Source organism: Chiloscyllium punctatum, chromosome 13 (assembly GCF_047496795.1).
Source record: "Chiloscyllium punctatum isolate Juve2018m chromosome 13, sChiPun1.3, whole genome shotgun sequence".
Taxonomy (NCBI): Eukaryota; Metazoa; Chordata; class Chondrichthyes; order Orectolobiformes; family Hemiscylliidae; genus Chiloscyllium; species Chiloscyllium punctatum.
Window position 1 is genome coordinate 99,122,027 of NC_092751.1, and position 21,868 is coordinate 99,143,894.

The window sequence follows — 21,868 nt, forward strand, 5'->3', positions numbered from 1 at the left end:
GCAGATGATTTCCCACGATCACCCACCACACTCTCTAGGGGAGTATAACTTACCTCCTGGTTACACAATATTAAGCAAAGAAAGAAGATTGCTGAATTGTTGACTGTGAAAAAGAACATCTCAGAGTACAACAATACAATGATCAGATGGGCCAGTGGGCTGAGGATGGACAGATAAAGTTCAATTTTAGATACGTGTGAGGTGTTGCATTCTGGTAAGGCAAGGCTTACACAATTAATAGTAGGACCCATGGCAGCACAGTGGCTTAACAGTTAGTACTGCTCTCTCTCAGCACCAGGGGACCCGGGTTCCATTCCACCTTCGAGCACTGCTGTGTAGAGTTTGGACATTCTCCCCGTGTCTATGTGGGTTTCCTCCTCCAGTCCAAAGGTGTGCAGGTCAGGTGGATTGGCCATGCTAAATGCAGGTTTTTAGGGATAGGGTAGGAGGGTGGGATGCCCTTTTAAAGGGTTGGTGTAGACTTGTCGGCCCAAATGGCCTGTTTCCACACTGCATAATTCTATGATTCAAAGAGACCTAGTGGAGTTGCAGGTAGACAGGGTGGGGAAGAAAGCATTTGGTTCACTTGCCTTTATTGGTCAGTGCATGGAGTATAGGAATTGGGAGATCACATTAGTGAGACTGCTTTCAGAATGCAGTATGTAATTTTGGTCACCTTTCTGTATGAAGAGTGTTGTTAAACTTGAGAGTGTGCAGAAAGGATCTAGAGGTGTTGCTGGAGCTGGAGAGTTTGAGCCTTAGTGACTGGCTGAATAGACTGGGACTTTTTCCCCTGGAGCGTCAGAAACTGAGGGGTGACCTTACAGAGGTTTATAAAATCATGGATTAGTGATGCTGGAAGAGCACAGCAGTTCAGGCAGCATCCAAGTAGCTTCGAAATCGCCGTTTTGGGCAAAAGCCCTATAAAATCATGCAGAGCATGGATAGGGTAAATAGACAAGGTGTTTTTCTTAGGTTGGGGAGCTCAAAACTACAGGGCATAGGTTCAAGGTGAGAAGGGGAAATGTTTAAGAAGCACCCGCGGGGCAACTTTTTCATGTAGAGGAGGTGTGTATAGAATGAGCTGTCAGAGGTGGTGGTCGATGCTGGCAGTTAAAAGGCATCTGGATGGGTATAGGAATAGGGAGGGTTCAGAGTGATATGGGCCAGGTGCTGGCAAATGGGATGAAGTCAGATTGGGATGTCAGCATGGCCGAGTTGGACTGAGAGGCCTGTTTCCCTGCTGTGTGACTATGATTGAAAGCCATGAACTTGAGAGCAAAATGCAGGTTGATGTTCTGACATGCGAGGGAGTGTCCCACTGTCTGAGCTATCCGTTTACAGTTAGGATGTTGAGATCAGGGCCCCTCTGCCACCTCAGGTGGGTGTGTAAGATCCACGGCATAACGTCAACCGAGCTGGGGAGATTTTGTTTAAGGAACATTTATCACTCACTAACCTAGTCATGATAGAGCAATGTGACTATCATGAAAAGCTGTACCTTTCATGAAAAAAAAATCTGTATTTTACAAATTGTTCCTAATCTTTGCTCTTTCCAGAATGGTTAATAGCAAATGTTGGACAGTCAGAAATGCACCAACCAACTTGGGCACAGCAAGATCCCACAATGAGATAACGGCAAGGTTACCTGTACTTTTTCAATGGTGTTGGGTAAGGGATGAATGTGGAAGATTTCCTAATCTACTTACTCAATAATGATATGAATTGCAACATTTAAAAGGCATCTGTTTGGGTATATGAATAGAAAGGGTTGAGAGGGAGATGGGCCAAATGCTGGCAAATGGGACCAGATTAGGTTGGGATATCTGGTCAGCATGGACAAGTTGGACCGAAGGGTCTGTTTCTGTGCTGTACATCTCAATGACTCTATCACCTCTGGTGCAGGTGGGATTTCCACCTGGACCTCCTGGTCTGGGGTAGGAGCACTACCCTTGCACCATAAGGGCTGAACTGAGGTTAAGTGGCAGCAATCTCTTTCCTACATGTGCCTCCTTTTTAAAACAAAAATCAACGTTTGTTGAAATGTAAGTGTATTGTTCCTGCTTAAATAGCTGTAATTATTTCAGCCTCATCATTACTGATGGCCTTGGATGTGTTCCACATTTCATTTAGGTTTGGATGTGGCCTCCTTGTCGAGTGAGCAGCTGTAGATCTCTGTCACTACACAGTGTACCTCCTGGGGGATTGACGCTGTGGCACTGTGACAGCGGCCATAGTAAATGGTGGATGATCCATTCTAGACCAGGCCTCTTTCTTTGTTGCTTTGCTGTCCTCCCAGCAGTCACGAAGCTAGCTCAGCCTGAGTTGGATAGTTGGCTGGAGATCAGAGATGTCTTGTACACTATGTCTTTCCTCCACCCCCACCCTGTCTCCTCCATTCCTCTCACCCCAGGGGTTACAAAGTGCGCTCTTAACAGTGATCCCAAGCAGTAAGCAAGCTACTTGACCACAGTTGAACTCAATGCTCTCTCTCTCTCTCTCTCTCTCTCTCTCTCTCCTGGACATTGATGTGAGAGTCTGTGATGTATATACCAACAACTTGTATTTTATATAATACCTTTTAACAGATGACAACATCCCTAGGCACTTCATACATCTGTATAATTTATTTCTAGGTGTAGTTATATAAATTACAGACACCAACATATTGAGAAAGAGCTTTACCCATTTATTTTCTTTCCTCCTTGTATCTTTATTCATTTCTTTTCCTCACTTATTTTTAAACTTCCCCCCCCCCCAAAAAAAAAAATCCTCCTTCCCATTCCCTGCAGTCTTCATTCCCTCATAACTCACTCATACCTCACTCATCCCAGGCACTCTTTTCCCCCCCCCCCCATCCCCCACCCACCCAAACACACACATTCTCCCCCCCACACCAAAACACACCCCCCCCCTACCCAAACACACACATTCCCACCCACCCAAACACACACCCCCACCCAAACACACATTCCCCCCACACCCAAACACACATACTTCTCCCCCCCCCCACACACATCCCCCCCCCAAATACACACACTTCTCCCCCCCACACACATCCCCCACCCACCCAAACACACATTCTTCCCCCCCACCCAAACACACATCTCCTCCCCCCCCCCCCCAAACACACACACTTCTCCCCCCCCACACACATTCCCCCCCCCCCAAACACACACACACACACACTTCCCCCACCCAAACACACATCCCCCCCCCAACACACACACACTCTTTTCTCCCCCCCCCCCCCCCCCGCCACTGACCCAAACACACACACCTCTTTCCCCTCCCCGACCCAAACACACACACTTCTCCCTCCCAACACATTCCCCCCCCCACACACATTCCCCACCCCCAACCAAACACACACTTCTTCCCCCCACACATCCCACCCCCACCCACACACATTCCCCCCCACCACCCAAACACACTCTTCTCCCCCCCCCCCAACCAACCACACACTTCTTCTCTCCCACACACATCCTCCCCACCCAAATACACACACTTCCCCCACCCCACCCAAACACACGCACACTTCTCCCCACCCACCCAAACACACAATTCCCCCCCCACACACACACACACACACACACACACACACACACACACACACACACACATCGCCCCCCCCACCCAAAAACACACACATTGCCCCCCCCAAACACACACACACACACACACTTCCCCTCACCCGCACACATCCCCCCCCACCCAAACACACAATTCCCCCCCCCTCCCCACACACACACACACACACACACACACACACACACACACACACACACTTCCTCCCCCCCCCCACCTAAACGCGCACGCTCCCCCTGCCCCCCACCCAAACGTACGCACTTCTCCCCCTGCCACACACACATCCCACCCAAACACACACACATCCCCCACCCACCCAAACGCACACACCCACCCCCACCCAAACACACACACCCACCCCCTCCCAAACACACACACTTCTTCCCCCCCCCACACACACACACACACACACACACACACACACACACACACACACACACACACACACACACACACACACACACACACACACACACACACATCCCCCCCACCCACACACACACATACCCCCCCCCCAACACACATCCCCCCCCCACCCAAACACACACACCCCCACCCAAACACTCTCGCACATCGCCCCCACCCCTCCTAAACACACACACACATTTCCCCCCGCCACACACATCCACCCCCGCCACATACATCCACCCCCACCCAAACACACACACTTCCTTCCCCCCCCCCCCCAACACACACACCCCCACCCAAACACACACACACACACACATCGCCCCCCCCACCCAAAAACACACACATTGCCCCCCCCAAACACACACAAACCCACCCAAACACCCCCCCCCACCCAAACACACACACTTCCCCCCCCCCCCACACACACACACACACACACACACACACACACACACTTCCCCTCACCCGCACACATCCCCCCCCCACCCAAACACACACACACATCGCCCCCCCCACCCAAACACACACACTTCTCCCCCCCAAACATATACGCACACTCTCTTCCCCCCCCCCCACCCAAACACACACACTTCCCCTCACCCGCACACATCCCCCCCCCCCCCACCCAAACACACATACCTCCCCTCTCACATCTACCCAAATGCACACAGATCCCCCCCATACATACACATGCACGCATGTTCTCCCACCCCACCCAAATACATACACACATGCACACGCACATATATTCTGCCCCCCCCCCACATACACTCGTCCCCCCCACCCAAACACACACGCACGTTCTCCACACGCACACACCAATAACCTCCTTATCCATGTACTCTAGGTCCCTGGCACGTTTCCGGTGTGGGTTTTAGCTTGCCTGGTGCCTAATTTTACTAGTTAACCACAATTATAATGAATGCGTGTGTCTCGGTAATCAGTGACTGGTTTGGGGGCAGGGTATATGAACACACACTCGTGTGGGGGGCAGATCCAGTCTGTGCACACTCTCTGCTGGGAGTTCAGGGCCCCTGCTATAAATGGCCCGAGGAATCACATTGGGTACAGACGTGTGCGAGGAGAGCGTGATTGGAAAGGAGGAAAATAGTCTGCTCATGTTCTAAAAACAGAATAAGCACTTGCTACCCGGAGTATTGCAGACCAGAGAGCCTGGGATTTACTGGCACTGAACTGACACCTGCTCCATTGCTATTGTTACATACCTAATCAAATACACCAAGAAGGAGAGTAATGTTTTATGTAAATAATACCCTCCTGGCTCTCTGGGATGTGGTATATTTTTATGCAGCAGTTAGTTCTGAAATATTCCAGTCAGTCATGGCATTGCCCTGGCAGATTTGCATTGATCGAGGAACTTAATTGATGGTTTGTGTTGGGGGGGGGGGGGGGGGGGCGATGTTGGAGACGAGACAAGCTTCACAGTTGCCTACAGTAGCTGCTACCTACTGTGATTCTCTGACCAGGCCCTCCCTGACAAAGGAACGGGATACCAGCCTTCCCAATTACAGCCCGCTCAATTGGCCTGCCTGTTGTACGCACCCTGGCAATAATCAGACCCTCTGTAACTCCCCTGTCCCAAAGACAGCGATTGGTGGGGGGTGGGGGGTGGGGAGATTGTTAGCATCTGATCAATGTGCTGTTCTGCAGGAGCCTTGCTGTGCTGCCTCAGTATAATTTCTGACAGCTGCCCAGAATGATTTGCAGCCAAGTCTAAGCTCTCTTTTTTTTTCGAAAACATCAAGAAAAAACATGAAGTACTTCTTTGGCTGTACAACATGTTATTTAAAGAGGTGGTGTGTGTTCTACCTTTGCCATGTTTTTCAATTATTCTGCAGACTTCGGTCCAATAATCCTGCTTGACACATACCAGCTGTCGTAGAAGGGTCCTTTTTTTTTGTTTCCTTTTCTGCGATTAATCCTGTTCGCTGACCCAGCAATCTGTCTGTGTGTGTGTGTGTCTCTGTGTGTGTGTGGGAAGTTCTCAGCTTGGCATGAGAGGGTGGTGCTGGCTAGTGGACGGTGTTCTGCTGAGTCCCAGTCTTTCTCATTCTCTAGCTGAGGGCTCGGTGCATTCCCCTCAGCTACCAAGGCGTTTTTCCGCAGGATTAAGGGACTTGACTGCACAGGGGTTAAAAACTTTTGACGCTAACTGTTCACTCTGTATAAAACAAAAGCCGGCTCCTCCTCAACCTATCCCCTGCAAGGGCAGTGCTGACTGATGGATCTTGTGAGCAGGAATGCATCAGAATAGGGTGGGCAGCACGGTGGCACAGTGGTTAGCACTGCTGCCTCACAGCGCCAGAGACCCGGGTTCAATTCCCGCCTCAGGCGACTGTCTGTGTGGAGTTTGCGCATTCTCCCTGTGTCTGTGTGGGGTTCCTCCGGGTGCTCCGGTTTCCTCCCACAGTCCAAAAAAATGCGCAGGTCAGGTGAATTGGCCAAGTTAAATTGCACGTAGTGTTAGGTGAAGGGGTAAATGTAGGGGAATGGGTCTGGGTGGTATACGCTTCGGCGGGTCGGTGTGGACTTGTTGGGCCGAAGGGCCTGTTTCCACACTGTGCTTCCTCGTGCTTCCAAACAAGCCTGTTGTACTAAGCCTGGTATTGTGTGATTTTTAACCATGTATCCGCTGCTCCCCTCTCAGCGAGAATACCTTCCACATTCTGACCACCGTCTCTCTTCTTCTGAAACCACCTGGATTTATTAATGACTCCAGAGAAACCGTTCTGAGATGTTGACTCTGATTTCTCTCCACAGACCTGCTGAGCTTTTCCAGCAGCTTCTGTTTTTCTTTGCTCCCTCCTGAATTTATCCTATCGACGCCCTTGATAATTTTTCAAAGTTGCCCATTTTGTTATGGTGGAGCGAGGCCCAATCCGGCCAGGAATTCTTGACGGTTGTGCCCTTCCATTTCTGGTAACAGGATAGTCCATCTCTGCTTTGCGGTTGCCACAGTGCATCTGAGACTTATTTTGTAATGAGGAGACCTGTGTACAATGCTAACAAATGTAACTAGGTGACAGTTCCTCACACTTGGTGAGGCTGCTTGAAGTGAAGATGTTACAATTGACATTGTGTTTTGTTTTTGTTGTTGTTGTTTTTTCCCTGGGATGGGGGGAGTCCAGAACTAGATGGCATAGGTGTTTAGGGTGAGAGGGGAAAAATTGAAGGCCCCTTTTTTCAAACAGAGGGTAGTGCGCATATGGAATGAGCTCCAGAGGAAGTGCTGGAGGCTGGTACAGTTACAGCATTTAAAAGGCATCTGGGGAAGAATCCTGAACAAATATGGGTTTACTTCCTGTTGCTCCCAGTGGTGGGGAGCTCCAATGAGATTGGGCCAAGTGCAGTAATTTAATTGAATATAATTTAAGTTACCTTGCTATAACTTGGTTTAATTTTTATTTTGTTTTTTTTATTTATTTTTCTTCTTTCTCCTTGGTTATTTATTGAATTGTAGTCTTTGTAGAGTTCTTTTCTCGTGTTTCGGTAGTCTGTGGAGTAGAGGAGTAGTTTGCTTTCTATTATTGCTATTGTATTATAAAGTTGTCATACTAGTTTGTACTGGTTTTGTAAATCTTTTTCTCAATAAAAATATTTATTACAAAAAAAGGCATGTGGATGCGTATATGAATAGGAAGGGTTTAGAGCAATATGGGCCGAGTGCTGGCAGGTAGGAGTAGATTGGGTTGGGATATCTGACTGGCATGGATGAGTTGGACCGAAGGGCCTGTTTCTGTGCTGTACATCTCTATGACTCGACACATTCCAGCAAAAAATCGCTGAAGAGCGAGAGGAGAGGGAGCCCATGTTTGATCGTTTTAAAAGGAAAAAGTCCCTTACTGTGTCAGGGCTATGGCAGGTTTTAATAGATACTTCGAGAAGAGATGAGGCAGAATTGGGTTAACTCCAAGCACAGACCACTGTCTGCTCAGACCGTTTTGCCTTGTTTCCCTTCGTTCTGTAAATGTGGTGAGCTTGTACATCGAAGTTCTTGATCGTTTTGATTAGTGCATATGATAACAGAGCAGTCCAGAGAATTAGTGGAATGTGATGTCAGGGATTTGGGTGTCACTCTGTTTTATTCCATCCCTCTCTTTTTTTAATTACCACCACCACCCCCCTCCATTCTCTCTCTCTCTCCATCCACCCACACACCCGAAGACTTTGACTCGTTCAAGGTATTTTTGCCTCCAAGGAACCCTGTTTTCCTCATCGCTCGTGCCTGACCTAATTCAAAATGGCTGGCCATCTATCTTCACACTCACGCTGGCCTTAGATGAGGCAGTTTTGAGGAGGCAAGGATGGGGTCACAACTGGTGAATCATTGCAAATGAACACCAGCCGTTCTCGAACGGTCCAGATCTAGACCCAACTCTAGGGGTTGGGTCTCAACTCTATTTCTTTAGTCACTTGATGACCTGAGGGGAGAGATGATTATTTCTAGTGCGCCATGAGCAAGACAAAGAGACCCTATTTAAATTGCCATTTACAGCAATTCAACCTTCAGGAGGTGAGATGAATCCGGTGTGGGAGGGCACTGGACCACTTTTACACTCCAGTACGAGTTTACTACACTGCACCGTCAAATTTCTTTCAAATGATTACTTGCATTACTCACCTGAATCTGAAACGCCAGTTAGAGAGCGATAAAGTTTGAGATAATTTTTAAGTATTGCTCCTAAATATAAAAACGTGTCGAATCCTTGAAGCCCTTAACCGTTCCCTTCCTGTTGTCTGACTTGTTTTGAGGGTATTTTCAATTGACAGCTGCAAATGGGCTTCCTGAACAGGGCAATGGGAAGCCAGGAGGGTGCGGGGGTGGGGTTTGCCGTTGTTAGAAGACCAGTTTTTGCCAGACTGTTGTTCACTTTAAACTGCTGCATTCCTCTAACTCCCCACAATTCATAGACAATCGGCAGCGACAGAACAGGCTGGGACTGTTTTCCCTGGACCGTCAGAGGCCGAGGGGTGACCTTACAGAAGTTTATAAAATCATGAGGGGCATGGATAGGATAAATAGACAAAGCCTTTTCCCTGGGGTGGGGAAGTCCAGAACAAGAGGGCATAGGTTTAGGGTGAGAGGGGAAGGATATAAAAGGGACCTAAGGGGCACCTTTTTCACACACACGGTGGTGTGTGTATGGAATGAGCTGCCAGAGGAAGTGGTGGTACAATAACAGCATTTAAAAGGCACCTGGATGGGTATATGAATAGGAAGGGTTCAGAGGGGTATGGGCCAAATGGGACTGGATTCATTTAGGATAGAGTTGGACGAAGGGTTTGTTTCTGAGCTGTACATCTCTCTGACTCTCAAAGGACAATTTTGCTCAAGTGTTGAAAGACTCTGTGACTGTGGAGTTCACGGATATTCCACTGAAATAGGCTCTGGCATCAGTGTAGCTTCACGGTGCTATAGAGTCTGAGAGTTTTGCGAGTACACACCTAGGATTGGTACATCAAATCTGAGGTGATACTACAGTGCAGTGTTGGGAGATGTGTTTCAGTGCAGCTAAAGGTCGAAGGTTCCTTTGCAGCTTTTTGAGGAATTGCAGGGAGTTGTGTGTGTTTCAGAGAACTAACAATGCTCCACATTGTGCTGTGCCGAAACTGGTGACACATCTTCTCACGTAGGAATAGCTAGTAGTGACTGTTCTTGACAAAGTAAGTTGTTGGTTATGAAATACGAGGCACCTTGAGGGTGCAAAGTAATTAGTGTCCACAGATTGCAATATGTCAGGATCGCTTCCTGGTCTGAACTGAGCCAAGAAACTGGAGGCCAAACCTAGTTGGTCATTCTTTAGAGAGAGGCTGGAGAAGATCAATGATCCTGCCCTCAGTTACTTGTTGGGTGCACCGGCTGGAACCCGTGAACAACAGTTTCACATCTGAGCTAGTGAATCAGCAGACTCTGGCCTCACTTCTGATGAAAGGCTCCAGCCTGAAACATTGATTTTCTTGCTCCTCAGCTGCTGCCTGACCTGCTGTGTTTTTTCAGCACCGCACTCTCAGACTCTGGTTCAGTCCACTCCAGGCTGTGTGTCTACTGCATTGCCAAGGCGTACTGTACCATCAACAGTCAGCTCTCTTTCAAAACCAAGTCTAAACCAAGCACCCGTCTTCCCCCTTGGATGGATGAGAGAGATCCCATCGCGCTGTTTTGAATAGCAGGGGAGTTATCCTGAGCATCTGAAAACTGCAGAGGAGTCTCCGATTATCTGGTATTCGATTATCCGAATGTCTGATTGTCCAGCAAGATCACACAACATCCCGATGCTCGTTTAAACTGTTATCCGGAATTCGATAACTGAACGAAATACTCCCTTTCGGATGATCGAGGTTCCTCTGTATTTAGCCCGAGGTAACAGACACCGCTGTGCTGGCCATTGCCTCAGCGCTGTTTGTGAGAGCTGGTTTTCTGCATACTGATTACTGATTACCTACACGTTTCCTACTTTGTGTGTCTCAGCAGTGTCTACACTTTATCAAAAAGTGTTTTTAATAGTCTGCATGCTGTTTGGGAAGTCACCATGTGAATGCAAGTTTTTGTTTTTGTTTCCTTTGGACTCCGAGAGTGCAAACTAATAATTGACCCCCACAGTTGAATAGTCCAATCCGAGAAGGAAGCATTCACTTGAGCAAGAGGCTGAAAGATCAGTTTCATCCTCAGAAAGAGATAGGAGTGAAGGTCTTCAGCTGTGGGGAAAATAAACTTAGTGACTGGGTGTGAATAGGACTTAAAATGCTTTAAAATTCCCTCCCCAAATACCTCACCTTATAATCCACCTCCTTTTTTGTTAAAAGAGATGCACTTAGCATCTCCTTATATGCAATGTTTCCTTGCATAATTACTTCCCTGATGTCCCTCAGGAAGTTTTGAGGTTACAAGGCACTATATAAATGCAGGTTCAGTGTCCTCACTCTTACTGGTGGGGTGATAGATTTAAAATTAACTGTAACCTCTGGCTGACACTGACTCTAAGCTCAGGCCAGTATAAGCCACTTGCCCTGCTGGTGGGGATCCTTCGTGCGGTCTGAACCTGTTCCATTCTGGGGCTCAGTCACCCTCCAGCAAGCTTGAATTGGGAGATGGTGTTCGGTGAGCCTAGGCACAGAGTAGCAGTTTCACACTGTCGTTTTTATTTTTCAAAAAAAAAGGGAGTCTTTGCATATTATCAGGAGCTTAGCAACAATGAATCAGACATTATCCACTTAGCAACAGTCCTCACTGCAGATTGCCTCTCCAAACTTGCTTGGCGTGGTTATTTTAAGCACACATTTGCAATATTACATCAGTGGTTAATGTTGTATCGCACAAACTGCAGTATGGATTTGTGCTGCACTTTGCATGACCTAATTCCCTTCAGATTTCTCTCTCCTTTCCATGTATTAGTCACAGTCCGACTTAGATTGCTGGCCGTACTGGCGTCCAAGTAGCATTTTCCCCTTTTCTCCTTCGAAAAAAAACCAAACAAACAACAGCCTGCCTGTGTCCAGTGGATGTTGGGGAAGATGCTGCCGACCACGAGCTTTCTTCTCTGACGGTCGGTGCTGTTTAATCTTCATGTACTGGTGCCAACGTCTGGGTTTCTAACCGTGACAGGAACCTACCTGACCACTCACAAACATTGTCTGTCCCTGATCTTGTGCTAATAGATGCTCTGGAGCCAGCCCACTATCTCTCTGCTTTGAAACACCCATGGAGGCTTCGAACAGGCTGTTTTGTTGATGTGTCTTTGTGGGTGGGATGGTACAGTAATTCACAAATGTCATCTTATTGATTCTGTTCCCTGTGTTGGTTAATCATTTGATCTGGGCTCAATAGATTTTTGTTAGGCAAAGGTATCAACCGAGACAGAATGAAGGTGGATAGTTTTCGGTCACAATTGAGATTTCAGATGATTAGAACATAAAATCCCAACAATATGGAAACAGGCCATTCAGCCCACTGAGTCCACATCAACTCTCTGAAAAGAATACCACCCAACCCCACCTCCCTACCCTAACCCTGTATTTTTCCATGGCTAACCCACCTAGCCTGCGCATCCTCGGACACTATGGGCAATTTAGCCTGGCCAATCCGCCCTGACCTGCACATCTTTGGACTGTGGGAGGAAACCGGAGCACCCGGAGGAAACCCACGCAGACACTAGGAGAACCCCACATAGACAGTTGCCCGAGGGTGGAATCGAACCTGGGTCCCTGGTGCTGTGAGACAGCAGTGCTAACCACTGAGCCACCGTGCCAAAGAATCCCTGAAGAAGTCTCACAGCTCACTTGACTGCTGGGAGACCCTGATTTGTGACTAACCAGAACAGAGTAGGTTTATTCTGAAAGGCACCAAACAGCTGGAGAAATTTCAATGGAAACTCACTGGGGTAATGTCAAGGGGTTGAAGGGAGCGCGTAGACTTTTTAAACAATGCAGCTACCTCACATGGGCCAGAGGCTGCAGATTGGACAACGAACCAATCAATTATTTCAGAGCATGGGAACAGAAGTGGCTGAGAGGAAAAGTAATCTGCGTGTATATTAAACACGTTCCAACGCGTTAATCTTCACCGTCCTAACTGTAGGCCTCCTCACTCAATGAGACACTCTTCTCTGGATGCACTCCTCACTGATAAATACCAAGATTGCTGGAGACAGAATATTGCAAAGGGTCTGTGTAAGCTGGGATAGGCTGTTTCTAATATAGTGTCGTACAGCGCAGGAAGAAGCCATTCAAGCCCAACCCACCTCTGCTAGCTCTTCAAATGTGCTTTCTCTGCACTGTGGCTGAAAGAATTTTTTTTCCCACCTCCCAAGTATTCACTCGGCAAAGTTGCCATTAAAATCTGCTCCCACTGGTCTTTTGAGAGAACGGACTTTTCTGGAGTAGACAAATGTTTATTCCATCTGAGATCTATCTGCATCCACCTCTCCAGCCCCTGCCTCAGGTACCGTGATGGAATTTTCTAAGTGTCTGCAGCTGTTGACACGTTGGGGAAACTTGTGCTCAACTCACTCCAGGTGTTGGGCAGACTCTCCTTGCCCAAGAACATTGATTCCACACCTGGTGGTGTCAGTGCTGTTTCTGCATGCCAACTCCCCAGTGTGCGCCTAACTCGTGTTTCAACAACAGTTCACCGTCAGGAAGATGTGGCGCTGATTTCGGACTGTCGTTCTCGGTACAGACTGAGTGCAAGCCTACCCCCCCCCCCCCCCCCCCCTGCGCAACATGGATCAGTGTCGGTGAGAGCCCACAGGAGCAGCTCTTAAAGGCACAGTCCAACACTGAATTGCTGACCACATGGCATTCAAACATAATCTGTCCTCTCTGGGCTACTCAATGGAGTGATCCCTGACCCAGGGTCAAATAATTTCTTGCTCCACCACACACACACACACACTTCAAGGACTTGCAGAGTGGTCACTTTAAGTGAACAATGGACAAGTTCCTTTCTTTAAAAAAAATGTTCACAGGATGTGGGTGTTGCTGGCCAACTCTGATGAAGAGCCATCTGGACCCAACGTCAGCTTGCTCCTTTCTCCATGGATGCTGTCTGACCTGCAGTGATCTCCAGCATGGATTGTTTTCAGTACAGATTCCAGCATCTGCACTAATTAGCTCCAGTATTTGCTGCCCATCCCTAAATGCCCAGAGGGCAGTTATGAGTCAACCATATTGTCGAGGATGGAGAGAGGGAGACAGAATTCAAAGCTGGAGCTGGTAGGGTCATGGTAAGCTGGGGAAAGGGGGATAGGAACAAGACAGTTCCCTTTTAAATTTTAGGTGAACGATTTCCAGCAATGTTTGCAACCCTGTTTCATGTGAGGAGAAATTTGAGTGGCTGCATTAATGCCCCTGTGGAACCTTTTTAATGAGCTCCAGATTGGATTGGAGCTTGTTACTGCTCAGTTTGTTTATAAGACCATTGAGCATGAGAGAGCTTAATTTTTCCGATGTGTATTCCACATTTCCAGGTGTGTAGCTGCGCTGTGTTTCCTGGAGAGTGGTTCTCTCCTCAGCTGTTGATGAATCCAGAAACAGATTCCAAGCTTCAGGAAATTTCATTCTTCGGTTCAAAAGATGGCTGCAGCCATTTGGTATTTTGAGCAGCTACAGGAACAGTTTGGGTCTAATCCCACATTCAACCATATTTCCTCTTTTTTTGAAAAAGAGCGTTTGTCTGCTTTCCTTTTGAGAAGGCTGTTTGTTTCGGCTTGAGCCAGAGAATCCTGCTTTCCAGCTGTACTGCTTCAATGTGTTCTTTTTAACTGCTTTTTTAAAACTGCTTCAACAGTGAAGGTAGTCTGTCAGCCTTCCCCATTCCATCACCTTTGCTTCATTTTCCATCAGACCAGGGCCCCAGTCACCACCTGGGCTGAATGAGTGACAGAAGCTGGGCTCTTTTTGGCTTTCCCCGCTGCCAACTTGATGGCCCCCAGGTCTCTTTCAGTTCTGTGCTTGGTTGGAGTTTTGCTCTCACCTCTGGTCTGTTACCAAGGCACCTCCAGACAACTCTCAACCCTTCCAGTGTGTGGTATTGTGGTTCAGTGAGACGTTAAACCAAGACCCCATCTGCCCCCTCAGGTGAACCTGCCTGAACAGCATCTAGATCGAAGTGTAGCCATACCACACAGCACGCTTTCAGTCATCGATACACTGACGTTCGCTGGTCAGCTATGGAGTGTGTTGTGGGCAATTTTCTTCAAATGGCCACCCACTTCTGAAGGCTCCGCCCTGTTCCTCAGCACTTTTTGGAAAAAAAAAATGACTAACCATCTCCAGTAATTCTTGAAACCGACAAACAAAAGTGTTCTGGAAAATTTGGGTAAATGAACTATTGATGCCCTGTGATTTTCCACAGTGTAAGTTTGCTGCAACGTCCTGCTAACGTTTGTGAGGGGCCTAGATGGGGTGAATAGTTGAGCTTCTTTCCTCAGGATAAGCAAGAGGCTTGGGCTGTTTACCCTGGAGCTGAGGGGTGGTCATATAGAGGTTTGTTAAATCATGAGGGGTATGGATAGGTTAAATCAACAAGGTATTTTCCCTGGGACAGGGGAATCCAGAGCTAGAGGGCATTGGCGAGAGGGGAGAGATTTAAGGGGCAACGTTTTCACGCAGACAGTGGTGTGTGTATGGAATGAGCTGCCAGAGGAAGTGACGGAGACTGGTATAATTACATATAGAAGGTATGTGGGTGGGTATATGAATAGGGAAGGGTTTAGAGGGTTATGGTCCATGTGCTGACGAGTGGGACTAGATGAATTGAAGATATCTGGTCGGCATGGATGAGTTTTACTGGAGGGTTGGTTTTTGTGCCACACATTTCAATGACGCTATAAATTCCTGGAAATGTCTGGTCAACTGAACAAGATGTTTTCAATTTAGGATGTTGTTCACTGTATTCCCTCAACACTGGGGCCTGTTCACTCACGATGCCTCATCATTCAGGAGACATTCATTGTCACTGACTCCAAGTGGAGGTATATTTAGACTATTGTTTTCAAACTGGTGAGGTACCTTAACCAACTTGACAGTGTTAGAAATGCTGAGCCCTTTTACTTTGTTTTCGTATTTTATAATCAGCCTGTTCAGGAATACACCTCTGGAGCCCAGGCCTCCCTGTCCAGAGGTAGGAACACTACCACGGCACCATAAGCGGGGCCCTCTGCTGGTCTCCTCTTAAGGTTCCACAGTTGATTGAGAGCACGTAATGCTCACTGGACATTGTGCAACCTCTGGGCCACAAGGCTGGGTTCAAGTCCCACCCATTCCAGGGATGTGTAATGACATTTCTGAACAGGCCTGTAGGAAAATCCGGTAAATTGTAGATGTATGGTAAAGGCCTTTTATTCCCAAAGAAAGAAAGGATCTTGCGGCCTGATTCAACGCAGTAATATCAGCCTGTTAAACACAACTCTGAGTAATTGATTCTCTGTTGCTTGTTCTAGTTCCTCCCCTGCTCGAGGAACAGGTTTCCGTTGGATAATTATGGAGCGATCCTTCCTCAATCATCATCCTTGTCATGCCAACATCACCCCCCCCCCCCGCCCCCCAAAATCTCAAACGACCGACAGAAGAGGTCACCATCACCTAAATGACCACCAGAAGAGATCTGAAGTTTGAGGAGCTGCCACTACCTTTTTGCAAAATGGAGTGAGCTTCAAGCTGCTTTGCAACTGACAGTAACATCCCCTGAGGAGTGAAGTGGAGAGCCACTGAAAACTGTTTGCTGCTACTTTGGGGAATTGTGTGGTAGTTCATATACAGCTGTTTTACGTGGGAGAGGATTAAATGGATTTGGGTATTTTAAAACATAATTACAGAAAAAAAATTAAAGCTATGTAGCCAGACTGTAATTTTTTTAAAAATCTATAAATATATGTACATAAAAGCATGTCAGATGGAAGGAATTTTATACTAAATGCAGGGAAATTGTTTATTGGAGTGATTTACTGATGATTTTGGTAGGTTTCCAAAAGTATAGTCTTGTCAGTTCTATCTGAATTTCTGTAATTTTGTCAAGCAGTGAAGAATGGGAGTGTGTCTCTGTGTGTGTCTCTGTGTGTGTCTCTGTGTGTGTCTCTGTGTGTGTCTGTGTGTGTGTCTGTGTGTGTGTCTGTGTGTGTGTCTGTGTGTGTGTCTGTGTGTGTTAGTGTGCAATATTCAGAAATACAGGCTGTCAGTACAGTAAGGAGCAGTCAAGGTGGCAGGGGACTGAGCAAAGGGAGAGCAAAGGGCTTGGTGACAGGAGTCTATGTGTGGTGCTGGAAAAGCACAGTCGGTCAGGCAGCATCCGAGGAGCAGGAGAGTCGACACTTTGAGCATGAGCTCTTCATCAGGAATGTGGGGGTTGGCCCAAGGGGGAATGAGAGATAAATGGGAAGGGGGTGGGGAAGGTAGCTGGGACAGTGATAGATGGATGAAGTTGGAGGGTGGGGGTGGGGGGGGGGGGGGGGGGAGGGGAGATATTCGGAGCGGATAGGTGGGAGGGAAGGTGGGCAGGTAGGACAGTTCGAGGGTGGTGCCCGAGTTGGAGGAAAGGATCTGGGATTGTGGAGGGGAGCGGGAGATGAGGAAACTGGTGAAATCAACGCTTATCCGGTGTGGTTCGAGGGTCCCAAGGCAGAAGATGAGGTGTCAGTGACAGAAGCTTGATTAAAGAATGAGTTTAGCTTCCCTTGCAGCTTGTGGAGCGATGCTGAGCTCCCCTTTTTAGGTCTATTTCCCATTTCCGCTGTAGATTTGTTAAGGTCCATGTTGGAGCTGAGGACACCAGACATCTCCATGGCAGCCTTTTCTATACTGGCTTCAGTCTCTGATTCGCTACTCACTGAAGTTACAGATGTATTGTTGGTCTTTTTCTCGATTTGAGCTCAGGACGAGGTCACCATCGCCTCTGCCATCAGGGCAATGCCCAGGCACACTCAAATGGCCCCAGACCAGTAGTACTGTCAGTGAAGATGGTTGAAGCAGGCCAATTGCTGCACTGCAAATCTGTGGGGTTTGTGCTGGAACATGTCTGTTGGAACAATCTTTTGCAGGAACTGTAGTACACTCCAATCCAGCAGGGTGGACTTGGTTGGATGACTGGACTGAGTGATTTCAGTGCCTTTAGCACTTCCTTGTTGCAGGTTGGGTAGTCAAAGCTGGGGCTGGAGGTGTGTTTACAACTTGTATCCTATTTCTCTTCCTTCTCCCAATCTTCCTGTCGGCAGTCTCTGATGCTCTTGCTCAATAGCCTAATGGCTGCGACACATCAGTGCCGGTGTGGGTGGAGTTTCTCCTCTTTTTGATGGGTTGTGCCTGGAGAGTTTGTTCACCTTGACTGAGACCTGCCTGTGTATTTTACCTGCCCTTTTTGTGCGTGGATAGAGTGCTTCCCTTCTCCAGGCAGCATTCAGCAAGGGAAGCTACACTCGAATTCTCTCGCGAGCTCTTGTAACTAATCCCCTTGCTCTCCCTCTGCTCGTTCCTGCTGGTCACCAGCCTGTGGTCTCCTCCACACCTCCCCACCCCAACCAATCCCCTCAACTCTCCATTTGTGCTCTTGGCTTGGCTGCTTCAGTGTTGTCCCCAGTTTACTGATGCATGAATTCATACAGCAACACGTTGACGAATATTGGCGCTTAGTGTCCTCCAGTAGTTTTTCACACTGTGTGAAGATGATCCTCCTTGCTTCACGTGTCTTGCCTAAAGGTATTAACCTGACCCTAACGCAGATTCACAGGTTTTTTTTTTTTTGGCTATTGTTGGCAATTGCCTCATCTTTAGTTGTTGGGCTAAAAAACAAACTACCTCAGGCAGGGACCTGTTTCTGACCTTTCCTGGCTGCCCATTGGTGCCAATTGTGTGATTGACAGTTGTGTCCCCCAATTCCCACCAGGGAGGTGATGCAGTCTGTTGACAGCTGGCCTGCCCAGTTGGCACAGCAGGACAGACCTGGGTTCCGGTTGTTTCTGGTTTCGGCATCTACTGTTCAATGGAGCAAAGTGGCCAGTCCAAAACTCTGCCAAACTGAGACCGTTTGCGATGAACAAACCATGGTAGAGATGAGTGGAAACTCCCAAGCACTGACTTCAAGAAGGGTAGCTGTCTAGACGCAAGCAAGGGAAGGGACATTTTGGGTTTTGCCGATGCCTGCTAACCTTTTGCTTTTCTTGTCAATCAGGTGTACGACCCCCTCCATCTGGCAAGCACCGAAGCCCATTTCGATGGTGGGCCGCACCAGTGTGACCAGGGGGGCCAGTTAAAGTAGAAGAGGGCGCACCATCTGGGCAGAGACTGCAAGGCGCTGCCTGTACCAGGCCAGCATTGTGTCCAGTGCCCATCCTGTGCTGCGTGTTTGTTTGAACTCCCAGCCTCCACGTGCCAGCTCTCGGTGAGTACCCTCTTTGCCATTTCCGTGAATGGATCGCTATTGGATCCATTGGTCCTGACCACCTGTCCTTCAACATGAGAGAATGCAAGCCCTCTCCCCTTGATGTCCAATTTGTCAGTGTCACTGAATTCCTCCACCGTCCATATCTGGGGAGAGGTTGTGTTGTGCCCCATTGACTAGAAACATGATTGGATTAGTCACACCGACACTATCTCTAGAGTAGGTCAGAGCCTGGAATTTCCGAGGTGACTAAGCCCCCTCTTGACATTCCACAACTTATCTGCCATCTGCAAGGCTTAAATCAGGCGTGTAATGGAACATCCCTCTCTAGGTCACACACCTTCCTGACTTGGAACGATGTCATTGTCACAAGGTCAAAATCCTGGAAATCCCTATAATATACAGGTCTGAAGGGATTAATACCAAGAGGTGCCATAAGCATTCCGATGATGCTATGTGGATTTGAGGGCAGAATGAGTTTGGAACTTGAAGGAGTGAGACCTAGCGTCTGACTGTCTTCAAAGTCTCTGTACCAATACCTATCATATCCATGTAACCTGTCACTAGTTGTTAACATACAAATATCTATGTGTTGGTAACTACAAGAGGCTTCTATTTGGGACAGGAAGTGGTTTTCCTCTATAACACTAGACCAAGGAGGCCCTATAGTTTTTTTCCATACATACACTGAGCTGGTGTGCCCCTACAGCACACAAGTATTGTGTGTATACCTGCACTGTGTGGACTGCATGGCTTAAGAAGTGTCTCATCAGCACAGTCCCATCCAGTTTTGGGATTGTGATCAGTTGCTAACAGGCTGGAACAGAATTGGGCGACATACCCAGAGCACCTTGGGATGTTAGTAAAGTATCACTGCAATATGTTGGCATCATTACCTGGGGGGAAAGAGGTCACGCTGTGTTCACTATCTCTATGATGTCAATTGGGAAATATTGGCAGCATATAACTTTACATGGGCCAGTACCTGAAGACGACTAGTTTGCAAGACCATGGGGGACAAATCGCTGGGGTCAAAGACCATGTTGGTCAACTCTTCCAAAGAGCTAGCATCACTATGATGGGGTGAAGAGCCTTCCTTGAGAGGTAAAAGTTTCCAAGTTGCAAGTAAGTTTCAGATGGGTTTCATGTGCTGCGGGGGATATGCCAATCTGGTGCAGGTGACATAATTTGCCTGGTGCAAAGCTTCACTCTGCTGGCTAGCAACTGGTGAAAGACCTAGACAGCAGCAGTAAAACCCCAATATCATGGCACCCAGAGAGTATCAGAAGCTGAACTACTGCCTCTGAAGACCTGATTAGGAGTGGGGAATAATGGAGTAGGCAAATCAATCATGTGGCCTGACTCCTTAGCCAATATACAACAAGTGTCACATGCAAGTATAAAAATGGTGTCTCTGTTCTGGATGGGCTGTCCTTATTCCAAGTAGACCAGCATTTGATTCTTCCGCATGCCAGTTGTAACTTGCACCACTGTATCTTAAACTGGTCAACAAATCCAAGTTAACTCTATGTAAGGGTGTACAGTATCTTGTATATAGGATTCATATTTCCAGATTGTTCTATTGTAATCACGTGGTCCCAAAGATCCATTTGTTGCTGTGTTCCATTTTTTTTCAATCAACTTGTAAATTCACGGCAGAGAATCTTGTCTGTTCAGCCCACCGTGCCTACAAAGGAACACTCACCTAGCCCTGAATATTTTCCAATGAAGCTGTTCAGAGAGGTTATTGTAGAACTCTGGAGCAGGTGGGACTTGACCTGGGACCTCCTGGCTCAGAGGTAAGAGCACCGCCACTCTGCTTTCCAGCCGTGGGTCTGCAGCTCGATAGGCTGCATTTCTTAAATCGGCCTCTCTCATTCTTTCAGATATTGAGTTCCAGAGCCCCACCTTCTGGATGAAACAATTCTCCCCAACTTCCGTGCAATCCTGCAGCCAGTTACTTTAAATCTATTCACCCAGGTTATTGGGCTCTCTCTTAAAAAGGAAATGGGTCCTTCCTTTGTGCTCCACCTTGATGCCTTCATACTTTTATGCATGCTAATTAACTCTCCTCTCAGTCGTCTCCTGTCTCCATTATGCTCTTGATGAAGGAGGAAAACTCACTTGAAATTGATTTATTTGGAAAGTGAAGTCTCACTGGTATGTATCTCCTGCTCCCATTTCTGTGTCCATAGGTGTCTTTTTTATATGTTTGGAGTAATCAAGTAAACCTTTCATGCTCAGGTTACAAACCACCGGTGTGTAATTAACCTCAATTCACACAATTAAATCTCAGCTCCCAAGTTTCAGAAATGACTTAGGGATGTTTGTATTCACTGTGTTCTGTTGGAGAATCCATTTCAAGTGTTGCTTATTACTGAGAGAAAAACTTTTTATCAGTCTGAAATGGGCCTTGTACTGGTTTGAACCGGTGGTCCCTTGCCTTATTCTGACTTAAAGGAACTTTATGGATTAACATCTCCCAGAGCCTTCGCTGTCTTCAGCGTCTCTTTATGTTTGTCTCCCTGGCTCTGCTTTTACTAACCAGGAAGGAACCTTGAATATTTCCAGTGTACAGCTCAAGGTGGGTGGATAAAAAGCATTACCAGCACTTCTTTGCAAAGGTGTTGCTCCTGTAAAACCCAGACTTCCACAGCACGGTATATCATCCCACCAGGTATCCTGGGCCATTTCACCCAGAGGCTGCTTTGGGATTGCTATGAGAAATGTTTAACGTAACAGCAGTGACAAAAGGAAACCTTTCAGGTTCTGTATCACTCTGTACTGAGTGCAAATGTGTTCAGGTCACCTCAACTGCAAATTTCACAGGCTGTGAAAATGTGGCTGCGGCAGGTTTTTTATTTCAGTCTGTTTTATTAACTCCCAAGTTTAAATAACACAGTGAAATGTACGGAGGGATTCACCGTGTTAGCCATCCAGGGAGATTTTTGCCCCTGGCTCCCTACCCCTGTGGCTGTC

General features: G+C 47.5%; 1 protein-coding gene across 15 annotated transcripts in view; it reads left to right on the forward strand.

Annotated features, from left to right (window-relative positions):
- The first annotated feature begins 18,679 nt into the window (after window positions 1-18,679).
- The window catches only part of zmiz1a (zinc finger, MIZ-type containing 1a), a 320,345-nt gene continuing 317,156 nt past the window's right edge, over window positions 18,680-21,868 (forward strand). For all 15 annotated transcript variants that reach the window (XM_072583401.1, XM_072583416.1, XM_072583409.1 and 12 more), the window contains exon 1: window positions 18,680-18,889. The gene's annotated coding sequence lies outside the window, so the exon portion shown is untranslated. The remainder of the gene's footprint in view (window positions 18,890-21,868) is intronic.